This window comes from Chionomys nivalis, chromosome 11 (assembly GCF_950005125.1).
Source record: "Chionomys nivalis chromosome 11, mChiNiv1.1, whole genome shotgun sequence".
In the NCBI taxonomy this organism is placed as follows: Eukaryota; Metazoa; Chordata; class Mammalia; order Rodentia; family Cricetidae; genus Chionomys; species Chionomys nivalis.
Window position 1 is genome coordinate 43,339,572 of NC_080096.1, and position 23,883 is coordinate 43,363,454.

A 23,883-nucleotide genomic window follows, 5' to 3' on the forward strand; every position below is an offset into this window, starting at 1 on the left:
CAATACTCATATATAAGATGAGGATAGTCATACCCTACTGAGGGGTGGGATGGGGATGGCATAAACTAAATTCTGCGATCAGTCAAGTGTAAGCACAGAATGAATAAGAAGTGGATGGTAGAGCCAATGCCTGGGCCTCAACCCCTTCTCTGCTACTTTCTAGCCAGACCATCCCAGGCACAGCAGAGACTCCTATTGCCTCAGTCTTTCCCACCCTGCCCACTACCAATGGGGTACGGCCTGGCTTCCCTAGTAGGATTGTTATGAGGTTGAAATTTACATAAAATATTTAATGCCCATAAATTATGACTAGTAAATAAACTTTGAGTCTGTGTTACAATCCCCAAATATTTTTCAGCCTGAACAAAACCTGAACAGAGCCTTTAACCCACAGTATCCTTCCAGTAGTATGGGTTACTGCTCATGAACAAACAGAATTTGTCTTTAACCAACCATTTTACAGGTGGGAAACCTAAGGACATCAATTGACTTGCTACACACAATAGCATACTCTCTTAACCATGTCATATAAATATTCATAGTGGTTTAATCTCACAATAAAGGGGCCTCCAGAAGTTCCTGAGGATGCCAGGCCTCTGTAAGGTCAGAGAGCCAGGAGGCTGGGGTTGTGGCCAGGATGGACTGGAGTCTCCCATTCTATACGTACCCAGGGCAGTTCCTCCCATAGCTCAGGCATTGTGCTTTGTGTGAAAGTAGACTCTGGTGTCAGGTGTGCTCACCAAAGATCCGCTGAATTGATGTGCAGAGCATAGTAAAAGGAGTGACCAAAGAATGATTGTCACAGTGGGGAGGAGGTATTGACGCAACCCACGTGACTTGGCCTGGTGTCCAGTGATGGCAGGAGGGAGGAGAAGAGCGGCTTTGGGAGAAGGATGTTCATGGAAAGGTAGCCGCTGGAGATGGGAGAACCGGTGTGCTACAGATTCAAAACAGGTTCTGGTCAAGTGGCTTCTGATTCCCAGAGGAAGGCAGGCACAGAAGCAGAGGGGTTGCTGGGAGAAAGCCAGGCTCACAATCAAGTGGAACACACTCATCTCACCAGCCCAGCTCCTGCTGTAAGGACCGAGTGGACAGCATTAGAGGAAGCAGACAAGCGAGTAGGACCATGCCTTTGTCAAAGTTACTGCCAGCCAAACAGGCTGAAGGTGAGGGCGGGTCCTCTGCCCGAGGAGAGCTGCAGCTGAATAGATAGTCTGATTGCTAGTCCCAAATGGCATGTCAGATGCTAGGGGTGACATGTTCACTGGTGGCTTCTTTCTGGGTAACGCTTGTCCTGGCTCAGGAATCAGCATGTCTCAGGGCCTGTACCCCAGTGGCTTTACAGGTAACAGAGGTCAAGGACTGACAAACAACACTGGGAGTCAGGTTACACAGCTCCAATCTTCAGGGCTGGTAAGCAGGACCTTCTCTTCTTATTTTCCGACCGACTATTCACTTCAGCCCTTACTTTCTCATTCATGAAAATGCTTCCTTCCAGAAAAGGGTAGAAGGTGAAACAAACTAATTAGAGATGATTAGGAACCTTCCAAATTTTACATAAATGGGCAAGATTTCTGGAGTCATTACTGTGTTACCCCTACCATCACAAGGCTGGCAGGGAACAGAGAACAGGGTGCGGGATGCTCTAGGAACAGAATGGCTTTCACTGTTGGCCATGCAAACGGCTCTGTGATCTTATGCAAATTTCTTAACCTCTCTGGGCTTTAGCAAAATTGCCTATAAAGGAATCACTGACATCAATGGAGATGAATCTCTTTGAGCCTTATGAAGAAACAGCGTAAACGCTGGATAATGTTAATAACACCTTTAAATTGATGATAGGAATGCGGACTCTGTGTAGTCTCCAAAATCCATCCCCCTAGGTTTCTGTCTTCTTTCGCCGTTGCTGTGATAAAATACCCTAACAAAGGTAACTGAGGGGGAGTGTATTTGCCTTGCAATTTCGGGTTGCAGTTAATCACTTCAGGGAAATCAAGGTAGTGGGAACTGAGCAGCTAATCATATCCACAGACAGCAGAGAGAGTAAAAGTATGTGTGCTTACATTCCCTTCGCTTTCTCCAGTCTTGCTTAAGCCAGGATTCCCTATCTAGAGAATGGCGCCACCCACAATGGACTGTGTCTTCCTATCAGCAAGATAATCTACCATAGCCCAACCTGATCCTGACAGCTCTCACCGAGACACCTTTCCCAGGAGTCCACACTGTGTCAAATCAGTAACCAAAATTTACTATTACAGTTGCCAGAGCTTCATCTATCAACCCTATGGCTTAGGTTGGGGGAGCTATTTTCAGACCTCAGTGCACATTGAGAAACAGAGCCTCTGAGAGAATAAGTCATGCTCAAGGTCAAAACATTGAAAGAAGCGGGAATAGACAGAACTGTAAAATAAAGAACCAATACCTAGTTGGATAGAAAATGCATACAGTGCAGGGCGGAGTTACAGCTGAAGAGCCATTCAGTTACAGTAGCAGTGCTGTGAAATGGTATGGCGTGTTACAGCAATGAAGACGTAGCTGCAGGAAGGTTAAGAGACCGGCAAGTCAGAGTACTGGGAAGACCAGAGCGCATAGCTGACAAGCATCTGGTTAGTACGTGCAAGGCCTGGGTTCCATGCCCAGCTCTGGGAAGAAGAAATGGAGGACAGCAGGAAAGAAGTTTCCAGCACAGGATACTGGGACCTGAGTATGGGGATCACAGAGACCTTAGATTCACTCCCCTGCCCTGGCTGTAGCTTCAGTCATAATTCTGTTCATTCATGCCACGTGCTGATGTAGACACCATGGAAATGATGATCTGAGTCCCTGGTCCCTCAAAGTTCATATTCTGACCACTAAGAAGAATTAAGGATGCAAAATCATTGCATGTTGGCTGGTAAGGCTCAAATTATATCTATTTCTAAGAAAACACTGTGAGATTGTAACCCCTGTTAACATAGAATGCTATCCTGCTTTGTGTATAGGGCTGTGGTCACATACATTCAAATGAAGTTACAATTGAATGGGTTGTCCATCCAACCCCATAGGGCCACTGTCCTTACAGAAACGAGAAGCACCTACATGACAGGACAGTACTCTAGCTGAGAACTAAGCTGGAGACTTAAAAATACATGCACACCGACAGAGACACAGGGACACAGGTCATCCTTGATACAAAAATGCCCACTTTTTTGGGTTCAGGGGCAGCTTCTACAGGGCTCTGGCCACGCCCCAGCTCTCAGAATCTTTCAGCTATAGATTCATCAGAACCCATTCCCCTGCCATCAGGGTCTCATGCTCAGAGCAGAGGAAAACAAGTTGTTTACAAGAAATTCAGTTCCCAACAGGAAAGGAGCAAGGATGCTCCGAGGAAGGAAGAAAGTTACAATGCTCTGGATGGAATACAAATGCCTCTCCATGGGGCTCCTATTCTGAATGCTTACTACCCACATGGTAGTATTGTTTTGGAAGGTACTAGAAACTTAGGGAGTGGGGCCTGGCTAAAGGAACTAAGTCACTGGGTGTGTTTGTGGAGGGGGCTGAGTTCCAGGATCGTGTTATCCCAAACTTCTGGGTCTCATTCTTGGTTTCCTCTCTGCCACTGTGATCTGTCTTCCATGTCTTCCCTACCATGGATCAAACCCTCTGAAATTATGAGCCAAGGTAGACCTTTCCCCTCTAAGTTGTTCATGCCAGGGGTTTGGTTTTGGTGACACCAAAGGAAACTAACACACTTGAGGCTGGAGGGACACATTTACTAGAGAAGGAATTCCAACAATGATCTGCAATCACTAGAAGATGAGAAGAGACAGGGAGGGAGTCTATATACTATACATGCATGCACACACACACATACAGAGAGGTAGAGATAGAAATAGGTTCTATAGGTTTGAGAGGAAATGTGGCCCTGCCACACCAGATTTTTAGAACTTCAGAACTGTTAGACATTAGATTTCTTTGTTTTGATGTACCTGATTTGTAGTGCTTACATAAAGCAGCCTGAAATCAGGTACTGAGATAAGTTATTTAAAAGAATTTTACACACACACACACACACACACACACACACACACACACACACACAGAGATTAAATCAAGCTTAGTTTCAATATAGGGCAAAGACTCCCAAAACCACTAATACTTGGTTGCTTTTGACCTCCTGAGGAGCAGCCCATGTTGTACCTGCCTAGGCCTCTTGCTTTGAAGGCTCTCATCTTCCCCACAGGCCCCTGGACGGTGGCTGCTTCTTTACTCACCTTGACTACAAAAGGTTTAGTACAGAAATTAATAATGTAAATGAGATTGCAGCTAGCAACTTCCGAGCAGGAGAGGCAGTGAAGGCCTATTGCACAGTAATTGTTTGCATACAAATGGATGCCACCGCTGAAAATGACAGTAATGCTCCGGGAAGAAGGCCATCAGGGCTGCTGATGGGATGCTTTGGTACCCACACTGATCATCTTTGCAATTACGGGAGAATGTGCAGAGTGCTTTGTCGCTTCTGGGCTGGTACTTTCACCATGTCCTCCTCTCTTTGACCTGGGGTGATGGCTGTTATCCAGGCTTAGGATCTAAGGACGTGTCAACTGTAGCTTGAAGAGGTTTGGAAACTATTCATAAATCAGGGGAATGCCACTGGAAACCATTAACCCCGAGCTTCTGTACCAAGACCTGTTGTGTGTCTAAAACTGTCTGAAAAAAACACAACAAAATGAGACAAAAAAAGTTCTAAAATGTAGCTGTTTACAAGTGATATCTAATTTAATTGGATATTAAAGATAGTCTATCATTTAATTTTTACCCTGATCTTGGTAGTAAATGTAATTCACATCCAGAAAGGAGGCTTGGAGAGAATCTTTAATTTTTAAAGATCACATAGTAGGTATGGTAGGAGCTGTTGGAAGTCTAAGCCAGACTTTGATCCACTCATGTCTTCATTTGCGCCACAGGGAGAGGAGGGCCCAAAGGGAGTTTCTGTATTCCACAGATGGGCAGACTTGGAGTTCCAAGGGAGACCCTGGCAGGCGAACCCCTGTTCATTCCGAGGCTCTCATTCCTAGGGATGCCATGTTGTGTCTTCCTCGGTCCAGATTATGGCTCCTCCACTTCCTTTCCTTGAGCTTCAAGACACAGCTCCAAAACTGTTAGCAAACTGCAGAGATTACACGCACAAGCTGTCCCTGAAAGCCATTTCTCTTGAAGTGTGAAACACGTTCCCATCTGGTTTTCACGGGGGTACCCACATTCCATAACTGCCCTTAGGCAGCCAGGGGACCCAGGTGCCTGTCAATGAGGGAGGAAGCCCTTTGGGACTCCACTCTGGCATTTTCATTTATCATGCAAATGAAAGAAGTGAAATTAGGTCAAGCCAGGGATTGCAAATCAAAATCCTGCCAGAGGGCACTTTCCTGGCCACAATGGGGCCATGCGCAAAGATCTTCCAATGTGTCTATTTTTGAGTTTCTTATTAAATCAAGGAGCTTCTGGCGCTACACCTCCATGACTCCAAGCATAGACAGGTTTACCTTCTGGCTCTGCTGGGTTCAGACAGGGCAGTACCTAGTGCAGAGTGCTGGCCCGCTGAGTTATATGACAGAAGTTGTGTGTCCCTGGGGAGTCAAGGTCCATCCTGGACTGGATCTTGCATCTTCAGGTCAGGTGGCTCCTTGCCTAGAGCTTATTTTCCAAGGCTTCCATCAGAGGCTGGCTATCATCACTTATAACATCGGCAGACCATCCCCCCTCCCTGAGACCCAAGGTCACCCTCCCCTGGGCCTTTTGACTTTACCTCACGCATCCCAGGTACACAGCTGGGAGTAGGTACACACTCTCCCTCCAGTCAAACGCCTGATGTTCGCCAGTGGGAGGATGTGCTAGGGATATAGCTGGAAAGCCAAAGGGTCGACGTGCAATGATTAGCTTATTAATCTAGTTACACATGCATTGGCTGCTGCTGAGAGTGCGTGTGCGTGCGTGCATCTGTGTTGGCATTTACCTTTCCCCTGAGTCTGGGCTGTGTTACTGACTCCTTTTCTGGCTCTCTGGAGCAAGGCGGTCAAGCCTTTGCACACAGTCAGCTCTTGCTACCTGCTGCTGAATCACTGCCTGAATATATGAATAATTTACCATGACAGGCCCTGGGCCTCCTTCAGAGCTCCGGTTTCTTTTTGATGGATCGGACTTACCCAAATAAAGAAAAACTCAACACTCCCAAGGGGCAGATAGTAAGCTGCGATCACCATCCTGTACAGAATGGCCCCTCTCTTGCTGCACCCAGAGTGTTCTAGCAACACTTGAGGTGGGCCCCACCTGTGAGCCAGTGTTTACTGAGTCCAAGCGAGCCTACTGCAGGAGAGCTAAGATTTAAGTACTTGTTCTATTTTTAGCAGGCTCGTTCTCTTATTCTTCTCCATGGTGACAAAGGCTCCCTAAATCTTGGCTTCTTTGTTCTGGGGACAATGATAGCAAGCTTTGGAGACAAAATCAGCAGAGTTCATATCTAGTCTCTTTTGTTTTTTCACTCACCTCAGACCCTGCTCAAGCAGAGACCCTCACTTCGCCTCTGTAAATGAGGCAGGGAAAACATCTGCCCCAAAGACTGCTGGGAAGGTTGGCTGCAGGGAGACCGAAAGCCCTTGGTGTGACTGTGTGGAACCCTAATTAACGTGACTACTCGGATTCCCTACTTGATCTCTATTCTTCCTTTCTTCTTAATAATGACAGAATTTGGTGTGGAAGAGAGCAGGCCCGTGGTCTTTCTTGTCAGCATCAAGTGGGAAGCCTGTCAGCTCAGACTCTTTGGAAGTCACACCACACCGACTGGATGGAGCAGGCAGGAAGGCATGGGGAACAGCTTGTGGCTCATAAGCCCCTGGCCTGAAAAGCGACAATCATGTCACCTGCCACGTACACCCTCTGAAGCATCTTAGTTAGGTGGTACGGAGAGGCGTAGAAAGATCAGATGTGGAGCAGAAGAGAGACCTGGAGAGACCTCTTAGAAGCACCGGTGTGGACTGAAGGATGGGGAGAAGCCAGGGGGAAGAGTTGTCACCATGATGTTTACGGAACAGAGATATAAGCATGTTTCAGATGGTTTAATCTCAATAATCCCAGCATGCTCTAAGCACGAGGCCTGGCTCAGAACAGTTACTACTGTGAGGCGGACAGTGGCCCAGAGTGTTCAGAATCAGACTAGGCAAGTAGGTGAGTGTGGAAATAGAGCAGCCTCCAGCCAGTATGTCTTAACTGGCTAACAAAAGTCCATGATCTCCCACCAGCAAAAATACTATTACACATGGCCAGCCTCCTCTGTTGTCCAGTTCCAGGGAGACATAGCTCATTGCCTTCCCAGAAGCCATCCCATCTCTGTCACTTGATAGAGAGACCTTGCATCCTTATGTGGGCCTTGCTCCTGTTCTCACATAGTCTCTACTCTTGGCTCCTGAAGTCCCTTGGAGGAAGCATGGCCCAAGCCTCACCCTTTAGTCAAATGGCATTGATCCTTCCAATACCTGAAGCCGGTAGCCCTAACCATCTGCATCCAACTTCTCTTTCTTTATTCAGTAGTGAGACAAGTCTTCACGCCGTTAGCTCTGCCTGATCACCTCTGTGAGCCCTGAGCAGGAAGGAAGTACCTTGTGTAGGTGCTAAGTCTTCACAGAGCCTAAACTACAGAGCTGGACCAATGCTTGATGCCGCAGTCCTGATCCAGTGTGTAAGCAACACTCAAACATCACACAGTGTTTTCCTATCAATGCATCACACTTCCGGTCAACCCTGTGATGTGGATGCTACCGTATCCTAGTTCATAAGTGGGATAAACTCACTTCAGAGGTGTGACCATATCCCAGTTCATAAGGGAGTTTATGGAGGTCCAGGGAGTCAAAGACATTTGTTCAAAATCCATCAGATAGTATCCAGGAACAGGCAGTAGATGGTGGGGTTTCCTGGATGGGTCTAGACCAGAATGCTTTCTATTTCCTGACCCAGCCCCATTGAGTACCAAGGAGACAGAGCTGAGAGAATGAGCTTCCAAGACAAAGCAAGGGCTGGACTCCCTCCTCGTGGGATCTGCTGCAGAGGCCTCTCAGAACCCAACAGTTGCTAGTTCCGCCTGAGGGCTTGTGGAGCTCCTTGTCAACCATCCAGGCATGTTTTTGTCACTTTAAGAAATCAAGGCAATTTCTATACTTGACAAAGGTAGAATCTTTTAAGGCTTCAGAGGATTGGGAAAGAAAAAAAAAGACATTAATAGAATGACATATTTTTAGTATAACACTTCAGAGAAAACTCTAGGGAAACAAAAAATAAAATGAGCGACCTAAATATATGGTTCGTTTTCTTTTCTTTTTTTTTTTTTCAAATACTATGAGCTTCAAAGGAGTGGGCTGTGTTGGATCTCTGAGTGTCCCAAATCTGAAACATTTGAATACAATGGAGAGTCTCCTGGCTGGAGTGTCTGCTTCAGCCTGGTACATCGCATGCGCTTGAAGGCAGGACTGACTGATTGCCTTCGAGCTGAGTGATTATAGGCAAAATTCTAAACCTCTCTGCATCTCCATGTTCCAGTCTATGAAATAGGAATGCTGGAGTTGACTTCGTTGGGCTCAGCTTTATATGAAATCAATTCATATTAAATATTTACCATGTAATATCTGCTATATCAATTTGAATATATGAATATATTTTATTATATTAAGCTGTTTAATATTGATATTAAATTCACATTTATGCAAATGGATGGGAAGCATGCTAAGTGATAGGCATGTGCCTAAGGAGAATGGGAATGAATTCTTCCAAAGGCACTGGTGGAGTGACATACCGCTTTTATTGGAAACTTGGACAAACGGCCCATGAAAGTCTATTCCTCTGCCTGTGCTGAGTTCCCGAGAGGCAGGCTGGCAGTCTTAGGCACAGCAGTCAGCTTGAAGAAGCACAGTAGGCTGGGTGGCTCCCATAGGAATTTTTTTTCCTATGTCTCTGGGCTTGGTGATTCTCAGGTGAATGAATATTCCCGCAGACTTGTTTTGGAATGCAGATTGCTGTCTGCTCTTGTTTTCATGTGGTATCCAGCCAGGAAATCCTGGGCTCTTGTCTGCCATGGAAGCTTTGTTGCAATTAAGTCCCTCTACTTCTAACCTTCACCCAATGATTCTGAACACGGTCACTTTGGGGATTAAGATTTCAACAGGCAAGTTTCAGGGAAATTGGACATGCCGTGAGAAAATATCAAGTCCATGAGAGACTGTGAATGTCAGGGTTCCCCTTCAGGGTTGTTGGGTGTGGGGTATCAGGGGACGTGCATCCTGTTTCTGTTTCTAGCTCAGGGGCAAAGCCTGCTTCTCATAGCCACGGTCATCCCAACTGTCTGAATTCACAAGGCTCTGACTTTGTTTAGGAAACCCGGGGTCATTCAGGGAAGGTGGTGCTGCCCCACATGGTGAGCCATGATTTGGTGAAGGCTGCCGGACTAAGTTCCTTCCTTTTGGGAGATGATGAGTTTTATCAGTGGGCTTGTGGTCTAATTCTGATATTGTAACACTGGGGAGGAAGCCAGGGAAGACAAGGTTCCTGGGATGATTGAAGTAAAGCAGCCTTCTTGAAACTATGAGGGAGATACCAAGAAAATTGAAGCTCTGAAGTCAGAGCTTCGAAATTATTGAGCTGTGAGGTTCAGGGACCTGGAACTAAGCGTCCTGTAGCTCCAGCCATGTGACACAATAAACAACTGCATTCCCACATTCCCGGTGGTGTTTATCTAAGTCATCTGTTCCCAGCAGCCGACACATCACAAGGGACATTGCTACACACCTAACCTGTGACTTCAGACACTTACACCATCTGGGCCTTAGTCTTCTCTATTGCTAAATAAGAGGTTTGGATTAGGTTTGTGCTGGCACACGAGTAACCCACAGCCAGATTCAACTTAGTTAGTGGGTTTGGTTGTACCTCAGATGAATCCAGCACAGTATGGAAATCTGACTTGAGGGTTTCCAAAATGTCTCCGAATTGTCCCCCAGGATCCTCAAGCACCATGGGAGAGCACTACCCAGGAATGCCCACCTCTTCAGCTAGGAAGGTATCTTGAATCTTGGATTTTCTACGTAAATGCTCATGGCTAAAGGTGAAATTCTAGGCCTGCGGTTCTCAACCATCTAAATGCTCCACCCATTTAATACAGCTCCTCATGTTGTGGTGACCCCCAACCATAAAATTATTTTGAGGCTACTTCACAATTGTAATTTTGCTACTGCTATGAATCGTAACGTAAGTGTTTGGGAAGATAGAGGTTTTTCATCAGGATCATGACCCACAAATTGAGAACTACTGGTCTAGGGCTTTGGCTCCTTCCTGTGTCCTAAGTTAGCTAGTTTTCTCCAGAGCTGTCACGCATCACAGGGCTAGTTGCAGTCCTGACTTTGATTTGTGTTTGAGGCTGCAGAGCCAGGGACTCTGGTGTCTCCACTCTAGAGTGTCATTTCCACCACTGCAATCTTCCGTCTCAGAGTCTGGATGCCTAGCAACCATGGGTACCAAGTCTCTTCCAGTCGCATGTGCTAAGCACATTCATTCCCTTCTGGGATACCCACACTGTGGGCAGATATTTCTGTACACATACTATTAGACTTCTCATGGCATGGTGCCAATTCCAGAGGAGAACATTAGCGCCCTGACGTCTCTCTCTCAAAAGTGTCTCTGGCTTCTGGATATCTCCCACATACATTCTCTTCTGCTTGGCTAGATATGTGTGCATATGTGGCCAGAGGTGGGGGGGGGTTAAGATGTTAATAAGACTCCTCCCACTCTCTGTCCTCATCTGCTCCCTCACTGTCCTTCCTTCTTCTCATGTTCTTCTAGAACTAAAGGGCCCAGCAGCTCCTTTCTTTGAACTGTTTGGAAGGAACTTCCTCTACCCAGACCCTTTCCTGTGCATGGCTGAACGACCTATAGGTGGAGAAACCCTCTAAACCTAGGAGGTAAGATCCACTAGGAGATTTGTAAAATTAAACACTTATGCTTGACTTAAAATTATTATAATGCTGCCAGCATTTAAAAAAAAAACTCATAAAATTCTATACACAGGTTCAGTTTTTAATCTTTGGAAAATCGATGCCTGGGCAACACTGACCTCACTTTCCTTGACGGATCCTGCTGAGCCTGTACAGTGGCCTCTCTTAGATGTTGCTGCATTTTCTTGTCCTACAGAGTCTTGATTACTTCACTTGTCTCCTTAAACTTGATCAGCCCCCATAAATCTAGCACACATGGTTGCTGGACAAAACCTACATAACTCCAGTGCCCAGGAATTAGTTCCACAGTCAAGGACATGGGAATCTAGTATATCTGAATAACTTGGCCTCAAAGCCAACGCATCTGATACACACCTCCATGTTCTCTTTCAAGCCCCTGAGACATGCACAAGCCTGTAAGATCCTTGCCAGCCACATAGCTCCGGGCCTCTCGAAGCACATCTAACACCACACTAAACACAACCTAGGAATATAGCAGTTGAATACTAATGTAAGCATGTCAGCACAAGACCCCGGAGCACAATGTAGACAAGTATTCAACCCGGTCAAGGATACCTAACCCTTAATTAAATAGAAAGAAAGGGTCATAGGACCTTCTAAACGTTTTTCAAGGATTCATTTCACTTCACTTCTTTGTACTGGTTTTGAGGCCAAGTTATTTAGATCTACTAGAACCCCATCCCATGTCCTTGACTGCGGGACTAATTCCTGGGCACTGGAGTTACATGGGTTTTTGTCCAGCAATCATATGTTCTAGCTTTATGGGGGCTGATCAAATTTGGAGAGTTAATAATCTGGCCAGAGATGAGAATGAGGTTGCAAAACACATGTGTGCAAAAGCGGGGACAAAGCATCTTCACAGCAAAGGTGACTCGATGTTCCAAATCGTGTGATTTTAGGACAGAAAGGGAATAGTCTACAGCAATATGGTTTAGGTGAGAAATGTTCCCATAGGCTCAAGAATTTGTACATTTGATCCCTAGCTGGTAGTACTGTTGGGGAGGCTTTGGGATCTTTTAGAAGTTTTCTTTCTGCAGAAAGTATGCGATTACTGGTGAACTTTGAGGTGCATAGCCTTGTGCCACTTCCTTCTCTTTGTGTCTATGCCCTGTGTATGGACAAACTGTGATCTTTCTGATTCCTGTTCCTGCTGCCGTGCCATGCTTGTTCCTGCTATTATGGATGCTCTGGAATCCTAAGCCAAATCTTCTCTAAGTTGCTTGTGGTCATGGTAGACCTGAGAAGAGGGGCTGTGGATGTTAATAACTTGATGGTCATTTTGTTTGTTTTGCTTTTGGTTTCTATGGAGACGGCTTTGGGAATTTGGACTAGAAAGGAGGTTGAATGTTATAAGCAGAACTTGATGGGCTATCCTCGTAGGAACCTGGAAGACTGTCATGTTGACACTAAAGCGGACAGTGGATGTCTGGCTCATAAAATTTCAGAGAGAACAAATGATTGCATTAGCAATTGGCAGAGAAGCCATCTGTATGATAGTTTGGCAAGAATCTGGCTGAATTCTGTCCATGCCCTGAAAACTTTCATGGATCCAAATTTAAATATAATAATGATACAATTTCTTTGGCCCAGGAAATTTCAAGACAGCATAATATTGAGATTATGGAATTGTTATTACCGATAAATATTATGTATGTCTACATTGTAAAAGAACAACAAGCTAAGTAAAAATAAATGAAAAAAAATGTGTAGTTTGAGAGGGGAAGAGCACAGGGAAGCTCAACGCTGCAGCACGCCATGTGTTAGAGAAGGCCCGTTGTTGTAAAGGACATTAAGCCACTAAAGAGAAGCCCCCTGTTCTGCATTGGAAAGACAGGAAAGGTGCCCATAGGACAAGACCCTGCCAAACTCAAGCTACAAGTTGTGAAAAAGAAGGAGCTGAAAGGGTTCCCTGCTCATAGATAGCAACCCCGTACAAAAACTGGCGTGCAAAGGTGGCGAGGGTACATCCCAGGCTGGCAGCTAAGCTTAGCAGTCTCATCTACTTGATACTGGCTTTAGAAACAAGAAAGATGCAAGATTGAGGTGTCTTGTAGATTCTTCCTCTGTACTTTTAGAGAGCCACTTAGGCTAGGCAATGTATGGCAGGGTTGGAGTCCCTGAGAGATCAGGAAGTGCAGCTATGATGTTGAAGCCTGGGTTGTGGTGGAGACACCACAATGTGGGCAATGCCCATACCACAATGTTGGTGATGCCCATACCACAATGTTGGCGATGCCCATACCACAATGTTGGCAATGCCGCTACCACAATGTTGGAGACTTCCGTACCGTACCATAGGACATCTTCCAAGGAGAGGTACATACAAGGAATTGAACCAGCCTGAATCAGATGTACATTGCAGCCAGTAAAGCAAGAGAGGCTGAGCCATCTAAGACCTTTGAAACTGAAGCACTAGATACTAGACATAGGACCACAGGATTTGGTGTTTCCCATGCAAGATTTTGGTCTTGTTTTGGTTCAATCTTTATTCACTCTGCCCACATTTCTCCCTTTAGAACAGGAATGTATATTCCATATGCCATTATATGTTGTAACTATGTAACTTAAAGTGTTTGTTGTTGTTGTTGTCATTGTTTTTTTTTTTTTGCTTTTTGTTTTTGTTTTGCAGTGGGTCAAAGCTTAGAGATTGCTTTGAGTCTCAGAAGAGACGTGGATTTTTAAACAGTGTTGAGACTATTAAAGGCTATTGCTACTTTTGAAGTTATACTACTCCTTGCTTTATAATATAATCTTCAAGAACTAGAGGCTGAATGTCATGGTTTGCCTGAGAAGTATCTCCAATAGGCTCCTGTATTTGAACACTTAGTACCCAGTTAGCGGTACTGTCAGAGGCGATTATGGAAACTTTAGGAGGTAGAACCTTGTTGAAGAGTACAGCACTGGACTGGGGAGTACATTGGTAGGCTCTGAGGGCTGGTAGTCCTGTTCCTGCCATCTCTGTTTCACATGTACAGATAAAATGTGGTCTCTCTGCTCTGGCTCCTGACACAATGCTATACTGTCCCTGCCATGATGGACTACATCTCTCCAGAACTGTGAGAAACAAACTTTCTCTTCTGCAAATTGCTTTTGCTCACGGTATTTTATCACTGTATATATCAGTATTTTATTTTATCAGTACAGAAAAGTCAATAATACAGAGGCCAGGGACCTCTTTTCTCCCTATCACCTTCAGTTAATATCTTCCTTTTCTTCCCTTGGACTTCAGCTCATTCTTGTTGTTCTGCCTTATGTCTGAGTCTGGGTGAACTGGTGCCCTCCCGACACATGCCCACAATTCCATATTGTCTTTTCTGGAACACTTTGGAGGCACTTTAGGACATTTGCAAGGCAGGGAGTGTAATGAACACTTATCATTTCCATTTTTTTTCCACCATGTCCTCTATCTTATTCTAAAATTTTACTTTTCCTTGAAGGAGAAGGCTAACAGCCCCTTCCACATGATCCTGATGAGATAACTGATAAAGATTTTAATCACACTCATCTTTGTTCTGATGTCACATAAACACATGCGCACACACACAAAATTTACACGTGCACACACACAGGCATACGTACACATACACACACACACACACACACAAGTAGAAAGAGTTTGAAATCACAGCCTGAGATGTGGCTTACCTGGTAGAGTGCTTACACAACACAAGCAAAGCCCCGGGACAGCACACCCAAATCCCCAAAATTTCAGAGGTAGAGACAAGAGAATATTCAAGGTCATACTGTATATATACAGAGTTAGAAACCAGGTTGGAATATATGAGACTCTCTCAAAAACAAACACACAAACAAGTGAGAGGGAGTTCAATTGGAATCATTCCTACATAAACGGGTATCTCCTCTTGTGGGTGTCCAGTTTTTTCTCAACACTGTGAACCTTCTTATAATTTAGAAGTTAGATGGAGGGCCGGGCACGACTGTGTATACCTATGATTCTAGCAGTCTGGAGGCAGAGGGAGGTAGAGCTCTTGAAGTTTGAGACCAGCCAGATCTTCATAGCAAGTTCCAGGACAGCCAGTACTACATAAAGAAACCCTGTCTCAAATCACTGCCCTCTCAAAGTTAGATGGTGCCATTTCTCCTTGTTGATTACAACCAAGGGTCCTGAAGCTAGAATCAAACTTCTATTTGTGTTGGTGTCTATCACAGAGTTTAACATGTGGCAAACTCAGGAGATGAAATATAAAATGTTTCTCAAGCAAATGAATTATACCGATGTTCACAGTCAACTTCCAGCATTCCTGGAGGATTGCTGGCTTGTCTCTTCTCTATAGTGAACAGAACAGGCAGCAAAGAACTGTTTCACTAGATAGCCATGGGCATTTGGAACATGGTCCCAGAGGAATATACAGTCCTGCTTGGCAAACAGCTCTTCCTAATTGAATTAAAATCTTATTCCCATTAACTCTCCAAGCCCAAATATTCCTGTCTTTTTGCTGGAGGTAGGAAGAGTCTTCCACGAGATAATTTCAGAGTCAAGGATAGCAACATCCATAGGGTTTCAGGGCTTGCCGAGATGTCTCTGTGGGATAACAACATCTCACATTTGGAAGGCAAATAACAGCTAGAGGGTTTCAACGCTCAGCCCTAACCATTAGGTAATTTATTCTCACTAAAACTCGGAGCCCCAAATTGCTGTGGGATCACTAGTCTCAATTTTACATATCAGGGGACTGTACTAGGAAAATTACAAAAAAATTTTTTTCCAGGTCACACGCTTCTAATAAAAGAGAGAGGTGAGTCTTGCTGTCTGAACTTTATGGCTTAATTCTCTGCACGCCTCAGTCCTACCAGGAGTGTGTCACTATGGGCCTACGGAGTGATCTCAGGATGAAGATAGGAGCAGGAGCGCCCATTGCAGCCTCTAGATGCAGAGTAGTGAGAAATTGCTCCTGTTCTTCCACCTTATGAGAGAGGCATGTTTATTTCTGTTTCCAGCTAGAGAAAACAGGTTCAGTCCAATGACAAGGTGTGCCAAAGGTCACTGGTAATCCATACTAAGATGGATCTGTAAGCTCAAATACAGAACGCAGATACCTGCGTCCTAGGAGATGGGTTAGACTTACAGGTATTGCCTGGCCTGGAATCAGAAAGGCCACCAACTGTGCTTTTAGTCCAGGGCCTCAGAAAGGTCCACAGTTACCACTGACCTCTGTCCCTGTGTCTTTCGGGGCCACTTTGCTGTTTTTCTCTCTCATGCCCTAAAGTCTTCTGAGCCCACCCGCCTCCCCGCATTTCACTCCATTGGCTGTTGTGTAAAAATTTTGTTGAGCTTTACTGGTGAGGGGGAAGAGAAGCCACACACATGCGAGGCATTCATGTTATTTTAATTTCTCTGTCTGTGGGCAGCAACCGCTTCGCAGGGAAAGAGCAGCCCCACAGCTGCATCAGACCAATAGGAAATATCTGTATTCTGCCATTCTGCTCTTCTACCCACAGGCTTCTCCTTGCAACAGAATCCTGTGTTCTTCAGGTTCCTCCGCAAGTTTTTATTCTCAGCCCCGATAACACTATAAAAATATGGTAAAGTTAATTACTGAGAAATTAAAATGGAACTGCTATCTAAACTCTTAGGAACTCACATTCCGAGCCTGAGTTTATTGTGATTAAAATGATTAATGGCATTCCAGTAAATACTGGGGAATTAGAATCATGAATACAAAGGAGATGAAAGCCTTATCATTGTTAAGGTGCATCAAGGAAAAGTGAACATTGCTTATCTGCTTGCGTTAGGGAGTGAGACAGCACAGGTTCAGGGGGTCCTTTCTGGCTTAACAATGACTCTCGTCTAAGGCCTCATCTCCTTATTTGTATAACTTTTGCAAGCAATGGATACTGCCCAGTGGAAAAACAATAGCTCACATATAACATAAAGACATGCCAATGAAATAGAGCTGAGAGAGAAGGTTCTATAACATGTTAGGAGATAATAAACAGGACCTGTTAAACCAAGGAAGGACAATGGATTGTTAATAAAGGTATTGGGACAATTAGTTCATCTTTGATTGAGTTCAGGTAAGTACCTGTCTTTTGATACCCAAATAAATACCAAATAAGGCGACTAGTTCAAAATACATGTGTTTCTTTTTCTATTTCTCTAGTTTCACCCAAGGCAAGACATTAAGGGTACCATTTGACAAGGAGAAATTAGAACTAAAGAAATCAACAGATTTGACAAAGTATAAACGAAAACAAGTAATATCCAACAACCTAAGGGAAATACTTATGATATACTCAAAAGGATAATGTTTTTGTTATCCTTAAGATATAAAGGATGCATTTTAAGAACTTCTAATAAAGAAAAAGCCCAAGCTCTGACAGAGAGTTCAAGGAAAGACTTGAAAGATGACACACAGCAGCCAGCACAACTGTGAAAACAGTTCCTTCTCGGGAGAGGGAAAATAATACCAGTTACAACGACAACAACGTGCTTTTCAGTTCTGATGAGTTAAAAAGCCCCACAGTAAACAGAGCTATATGGATCCAGGGAAGTAAAAAGATAGGCACATTGTCCCCTGGATGAGTAAGCGCTCTCCTGAAGTCTGCAGAAGGCAGTGGGGAGGAAAAGACACTATGTACTATTTTGCTGCCTAGGACTACAAGGAGATACTTGCCTGCATGGCTTATGTAACACAGGTTTGTTGTGTTGTGGTTCTAGGGAGCAGAGGTTGAGAATCAAGGGAAAGCATGGGTCCCTTTCTTAAGTTTTTGTTAGTGGCACTGGCTGTCCTTTTGCCCCCTCTATATGTGTTCTCCACTGTATGCTTGCCTCTCCACAGTCTTTCCCTTTTCCTATAAGGGTGTCATTCATCTTGGGTTGGGGCTACTTTCTGTTAGTATAGTCAAAGGCCCAGCGTGTGCTGCCTCTAAAGAAAATACTTATTTAGCAATATCTTGGAAGTTCAAAATACAAGATTAGGTTGGCCTGACTTATCTGGCCTCTGGTGACACGGGGAGCACCATAAGATGGGTGTGCCATAGAGGTGATAACCAGGGATCAGAGACCGTTGACCTGTAGGTGTTAACAGGCGGTGAGTTTGAACACGTGGCCCCTAGCTGGTGGTTTAGAAAACTGTAGAGTTTAGAGAGTTGGGTTTGCTGGAGGGCTTGAGTCACTGGAGCAGGGGCGGCTCTGATGTTTGATAGCCAGGCTTTGTTTTCTGTTAGCTCTTTGCTTCCTAACTGTGGGAGCAAAGTAACCAGCCCCCTCACACGCCTGCCACTATGCTCACCATAAAAGCCTAGATCCCTTCTTAAACTGTAAGCCAAACTAAATCCTTCCACCCACAAGTTGCTTCCTGTCAAGTATTTTGTCACAGTGACTAGAAAAGTAAGCAACACGCCCTTCAAGGTCGTAAGGGCTTCCTATCAGACCCTACTATCAGAGGTCCCTGTCACCTCTAGCAACAGCACTGTGGGACCAACTATTCTGAAGCTACAGCAAACCCATCTTTACAGGTTCATTCACTCCGAAAGCCCCACCATCAAATGTAGTCCAAGGAGGGCTTCACAATTTGCCTATGAATGAAGGGGCCATAATTTTCCTCACAACACACACACACACACACAGTCATGAGAAAAGCATTCTTGCCCTTAAACCAGGCGAACCTGATTCTAAAATTTTATAGAGACAAGGCGGAAGACCAGAAACAACAAAACCAAACCCCCAAGCCCACAGCAGCGCTGAGACTGAAGCACGTGCACCTTTCACCCTGCGTCCTGACCTTCAACCTCATTTTGCCACTTAGGTAAAAATGGTGATGGGAATGGACTGTTTTGAGAGAGGATCTAAGAATGCATTTTTTTTTTAAATTAAACTTCCTACATGCTTCTGATACAGAGCCAGGTGACAGAAAAATCACGTTGTACATGGCAATGGAAACATCAAGATGCCACTGAGCCTGCGGGGGAGTCTAGGGAAGGAACAACATTCCCTGCATAAAGCTCCGGGCCTATGAGATCAGAGGGACCCAGCTGCATCTCCCTTCATTATTGGCTACTTGGCCATGGACATTCTCCATCTTCTTCCCGCCTCAGTAACAACTATAGGTAGAGTGGGAAGAATAAGACCAGCTTGTAAAGTGGCCAAGGATTTGAGGTCATTTCCCTTCTTCTTCATGACTGGAGGCTTGTCATCTGGACAAAGGCCAACGCTCATAAGTGAAGGTCCAGTCAGATTCATCAAGGCGGTGCTCACTGAGGTCAAGACACATCCCAGCCACATTTATTTTAGAGAAACTGGAGTTGTGGGTTGGGCGCAAGTTGTCTTAAGTGGGCATAAAGCAAACAGATCGAGATTCAAATCCTAACTGCCAACCAACAAGGTCTGTAAATCCAGGTAACTCACAGTTTCTCAGTCTCAGTTTCTTGGCCTATAAAATGGGTGCTGAGAGTCACTCCATAGCGTTTTCATACACACAGAGGTGGAGCTCTTTGCCTGCTGTGATCACGGCACATCTGTCCGAGGCAGCTGTGTAGGGATCAACAACAGCACTAGAAGCTGTGGGGAGTACAGGCCGCCAAGCCAGTGGAGTGGAGCCTTGGAGCCTTCAGAAGTAGGCAGGAAGGAAGAGAAGGCAGGCAAGGTTTAATCCGCTTGCTTTCTGCTGAAGGATCCCTGGCTCCAAACACTCACTGTGATGTTTTCCTGAGATAAGTTACAAATGTGCCCAGACTTGCCTTGAAAGGATTTCTACAATCTAATAGGCTAGGGTGTTAGTCCTGAGAGTGTGAAATCCCTTTAGCAGCAAGCCTGGCTGTCAGCAAGGCCTGGCCCTTCTGAGTGTCTGCCCTTAAAGGGCCAGATAAGAAAAGCCTTGCAAAGAGGCACATCTGGCTGCTGATGGGAGACAAGAAGCAGCCCTCCTTTCTCAAGGCTGAACCTTCTGGGGGTGGGGAGGCTATTTCTGAATATGGGGCATTCTGGATTTGAAGGACAGCCTCCAATATTTAATACGTGAAGCCCCTCGGTTGTTTCTGGGCCAGCCTGGGTGTCCTCTGTCCTGAAGATATTTGCGGGGGGGAAGGACACTGGCTAGCACAGGTCCTACCTGGCAGTGAAGCAGAGTAGCAGGGACTAGTTAGGGGATGGGAAATTTATTCCAGTTAATACATATGATGCATGAGATTCAAAACATGATCAATGAAATTTAAATTCATTGTCTTTAGTAGGGACTTTTCAGGTCACAGATAAAAGGAAGTAAACTCAAACTAGTGTGTGTTAGAGTGGCTGCCTGGTGCTGGGGATGACAGCTGGGGCCTTGGCTTACTTAGCACGGGCTTCAAGGAAGACTTGGTGTTTTGTTTATTTGTTTGTTTGCTTTCCCCCCAAACAGGGCCTCCCTCTGTAGCCCAGGCTGGCCTTGAACTAATACTTCTTCCTCTGCCTCCATCTCTTGAATGCTGGGATCACAAATGTGCATATCACCTCTCTTCTCCAAGTTTAAAAATGTGATAAAGCGTACATAATATAAAAATTGCATCTGAATTAGGCAGCTTTGACTGTCACAATACAAGAGTGTGCATTCAGTGGCTTAAGCCTTGAGGATTAAGATGTTAGCCATGTTGGCTTCTGGGAAGGGCTCCTTCCTGGCTGGCTTTTGCAGGGACCTCTGCCTGTTCCCTCTTCTGCTGTATCCTCTCCTGGTCCTTGCTCTCTGTGCAGGAGAGAGTACTCCAGCAACTGTTTCTCTCTTCATAAAGAAGTGAGGTAAATGGCCCCAGGGCCCCACCCTTCTGGCCTCATTTAATTGCTTCCTTCTAGATCCTCTTTGCAGATACAGTCATACAAGGGGTCTACAGCTTTAGGTGTGAGACTTTGGAGGGATGTGTGTTCAGAACACAGTCTTAATCATTTTTCACGTCACAGCTCGGTGGTCCATTGTTGGGCAACCATCCCCAGGATTTTCATCCCGCAACTCTGAAACTCTGAATTGAACCGCAATTTCCCCCTCCTTCCTCCCTCTTCCTGGCAGTCACCGTTCTGCTCTTTGTCTCTGAAGCTGGCAGCTCTCGGTGCCTCCCGGAAGTGAAATCACAGGGCACGTGCTCCCTGGTGTCTCTTTTCTTCACCTCTCCAAATGGCACGTTTTCCTGTCACGACCAGCAGCAGGGGCAGGACAGCAGGTCCACCTGCTAGGTGAGCCTTGGGGACAGTTGAGGTTTGTCAGGTCCAGGGTCTAAAATTCAAATGAGGATCCCTCGGACTCCAAGCCTTGACGTTCCGTTGTTTTACTGTTTCCTTGGCAAATGCTTTGCCATACTGTGCCAGGCTGTAGTTCCGCCTTTGTTAGAAGGCGTGGCTCTTCCAGTGATATAAATTTCTTAGAATTTACAGGACACAGTCTTCTGAGAGGTCCCTAGGCTGGACTATGGGGCTGCTCTGCCACATGTGCTGATAGTTAGGAGGCCCAACATAGTAACCTAGTTTACACTGGATATACACTGGCCTCCTGACCTCTGACTTCTTATGCACCCTCCCTTACTCATGGCCCACCATCTTGTAGGCGTCTTCGCATCCCAGTGTGGCCAAGGTCCTTCCTCTTCACAAGGCTTGCTGTCTTTATCCACTTCTTCTGAGGCTGCTAACTGCCCCCCCCCCCCAAATCAAGTATCATTTTAATTGTCACTTCTTTGGGGGATGTAGGTGTAGGCCACCCTCCTTTGTCTTCTGGGATTACCATGACAACAACGGTTTCTTCTCTAGCACCAAGAACTATGTATATCACGATCACCCGTGTGATGATTTGTGTGACGGCTGTGACTATCCGTGCTTCATTTGCAGATTTTCCTTTTGAAGAGCCCCCTACATGTCTGCTAGGTCCTTACTGTCCCAGGAGGACACTATGGCTGAAGCGGTGTGGTAGGAGTCCAGGTTGGACAGATTGGATTTTTGTTCTTTCTTCCACCCTAGTCTCCAAAACAAGGACAGCAAAAAGAATGCTTGAAGAAAGTGCATCCCTTTCGTCTGTGTTCCCTTGTAAAACAGAAACTAGCCCCGTTTATCTGAGACTCTGCAGCACCAAGTACAGTACCCGGATGAAACCGGAGCTCGAAACAAATGCACACCCTGCTTAATGAATCAATGAGTGATTCCAGCAATCAATTTAATTTGGCATATGCCTTCCTCGTAGGTGTGCCCATTAATTACCAATTACCAATGTTTACACTCCAGTGTGTAACCATTTTTTTTGCTAGCTTCTATGAACTCTCCGGGATGAGAGAATTGGCTTCTCAAATGACTTCCTGCATAAATTAGCCCATCTGAAAGTGAGTGTTTATCCCAGGCTCTTTGCAATTCACATCATTCCCACCAAACACGGCTCAGCCGCTTCTCTAATTCCAGTCACCTGGGATTTCTCCTTACCTTTGTTGCCAGCCCCAGCCTAACGCCACTTATCTTATCCACCTGGATTTACATATCAGAAAGGTCTAATCAAAGCCTGCCTGATTGTCACATCCACCCCTGGTACAAATCTGCCACCTAATCAAGAAGCCATACAGCGAATCAACTCGCGTTTCCTTCAGAATCCTTTTGCAAGAAAATGGGAAAGCAGGAGTCAGGACCAAGAACAAGGACAGCAACAATGGGCCTTAGCTGGGGGGAAAACCCCCCTCCCTGGATGCACTGCACAGCACAGCACCGCACCCGGAAGGGGGCAAAGAGGCAAACAGCTTTGTGTGCTGTTTGATACAGTCCTGGGTGTGGGAGGAAAAAGAAACAGTTCTAATATGTAGGGACGGCGCATCTCTACCCGAAGTTTCTGAGACTCCCTGAACCTTCAGAGTTAAAAGATCGAGGCTCCTTTAGCCCAGCACCTTCATTCCGTATTTTCTGAGCTAAGGTGGTGCATAGAGAATAGCTAGCAACAAAAAAAGCCGATTGTGCTTAGAAGGGGCTGGGCGCTGTAGCCATGCTCTCGTTGTATACTCACATCTAATGCTTTGTAGACTCTCTAATTTTCTCATAATCCAGATAAGGAAAGTAATGAGCAATAACATGTTCTCATAGTATTGCAGGAAAGCCAGGATGCTAACTTAGATCCCTAGTTCACTAGCACTTTTTTTTTCAGATAAAGCCAACTTAAAGTTTAAGACGTGCAAGTAAATTGCCCGAAAATTTTTGTTGTTGTTTAAAATGTACTTTCTGATTGAGTAGGACTGGGCTGGGAATCTACATTTTAAATAAAGTCAATTCCAGAAGGTCATCCTAACTCCATCACTGTCTTGCTGGGTATCCTTCAGTAAATCCCTTAATTTCTCCATGCCTCTGTTTTTCCAGCTATGTAAGAGAAGTGGACAAACAAATAAAGCAAGAACCCCAAAACCACATCAAACAAAAAGCAACGACAACAACAACAAAACAAACCAACCAACCAAACAAACACCAACCTGGTATCTTTCCCATAAATGCATGTCAAAGTTTAAAGACCTGATGTTCATAAGTCTCTGGTTTATACAGCATGGCAGAAAGCATGTAATAGACATCAGATTCTGTAATGTTTATAGTCCATACCAGTACTGTGTTAGGAACAATAGAGCTAAAGAAAGGTCTTCAGGAAATGCAGGCTAGGATGGTCAGTGAGAGAGTGAGAGGACCTTGGGGGCCCAGAAGGCGGCCTGCTAGCCTATGTACAGGGATCAGCCAGGCTTCTTAAGGGAGAATAGAAGAGTGATAATTTACTTTGAAGGAATTAATTGGTGTATGGTCATTGTAGGAAATGACATGAAACAGGACCACATCTATTCAAGAATGTATTCCAATAACAAAGGCCAGATTTCCCCCAATGCAGAAATCTCGGTTACCTTGGTACCAACCTAGTACTGCCTCCCTCAG

At 45.2% G+C, this 23,883-nt stretch overlaps 1 protein-coding gene across 1 annotated transcript in view; it reads right to left on the bottom strand.

Moving 5' to 3' along the window:
- The window catches only part of Dab1 (DAB adaptor protein 1), a 1,075,383-nt gene that overhangs the window by 490,805 nt on the left and 560,695 nt on the right, over positions 1-23,883 (bottom strand). The gene's annotated exons all lie outside the window — the stretch shown is intronic.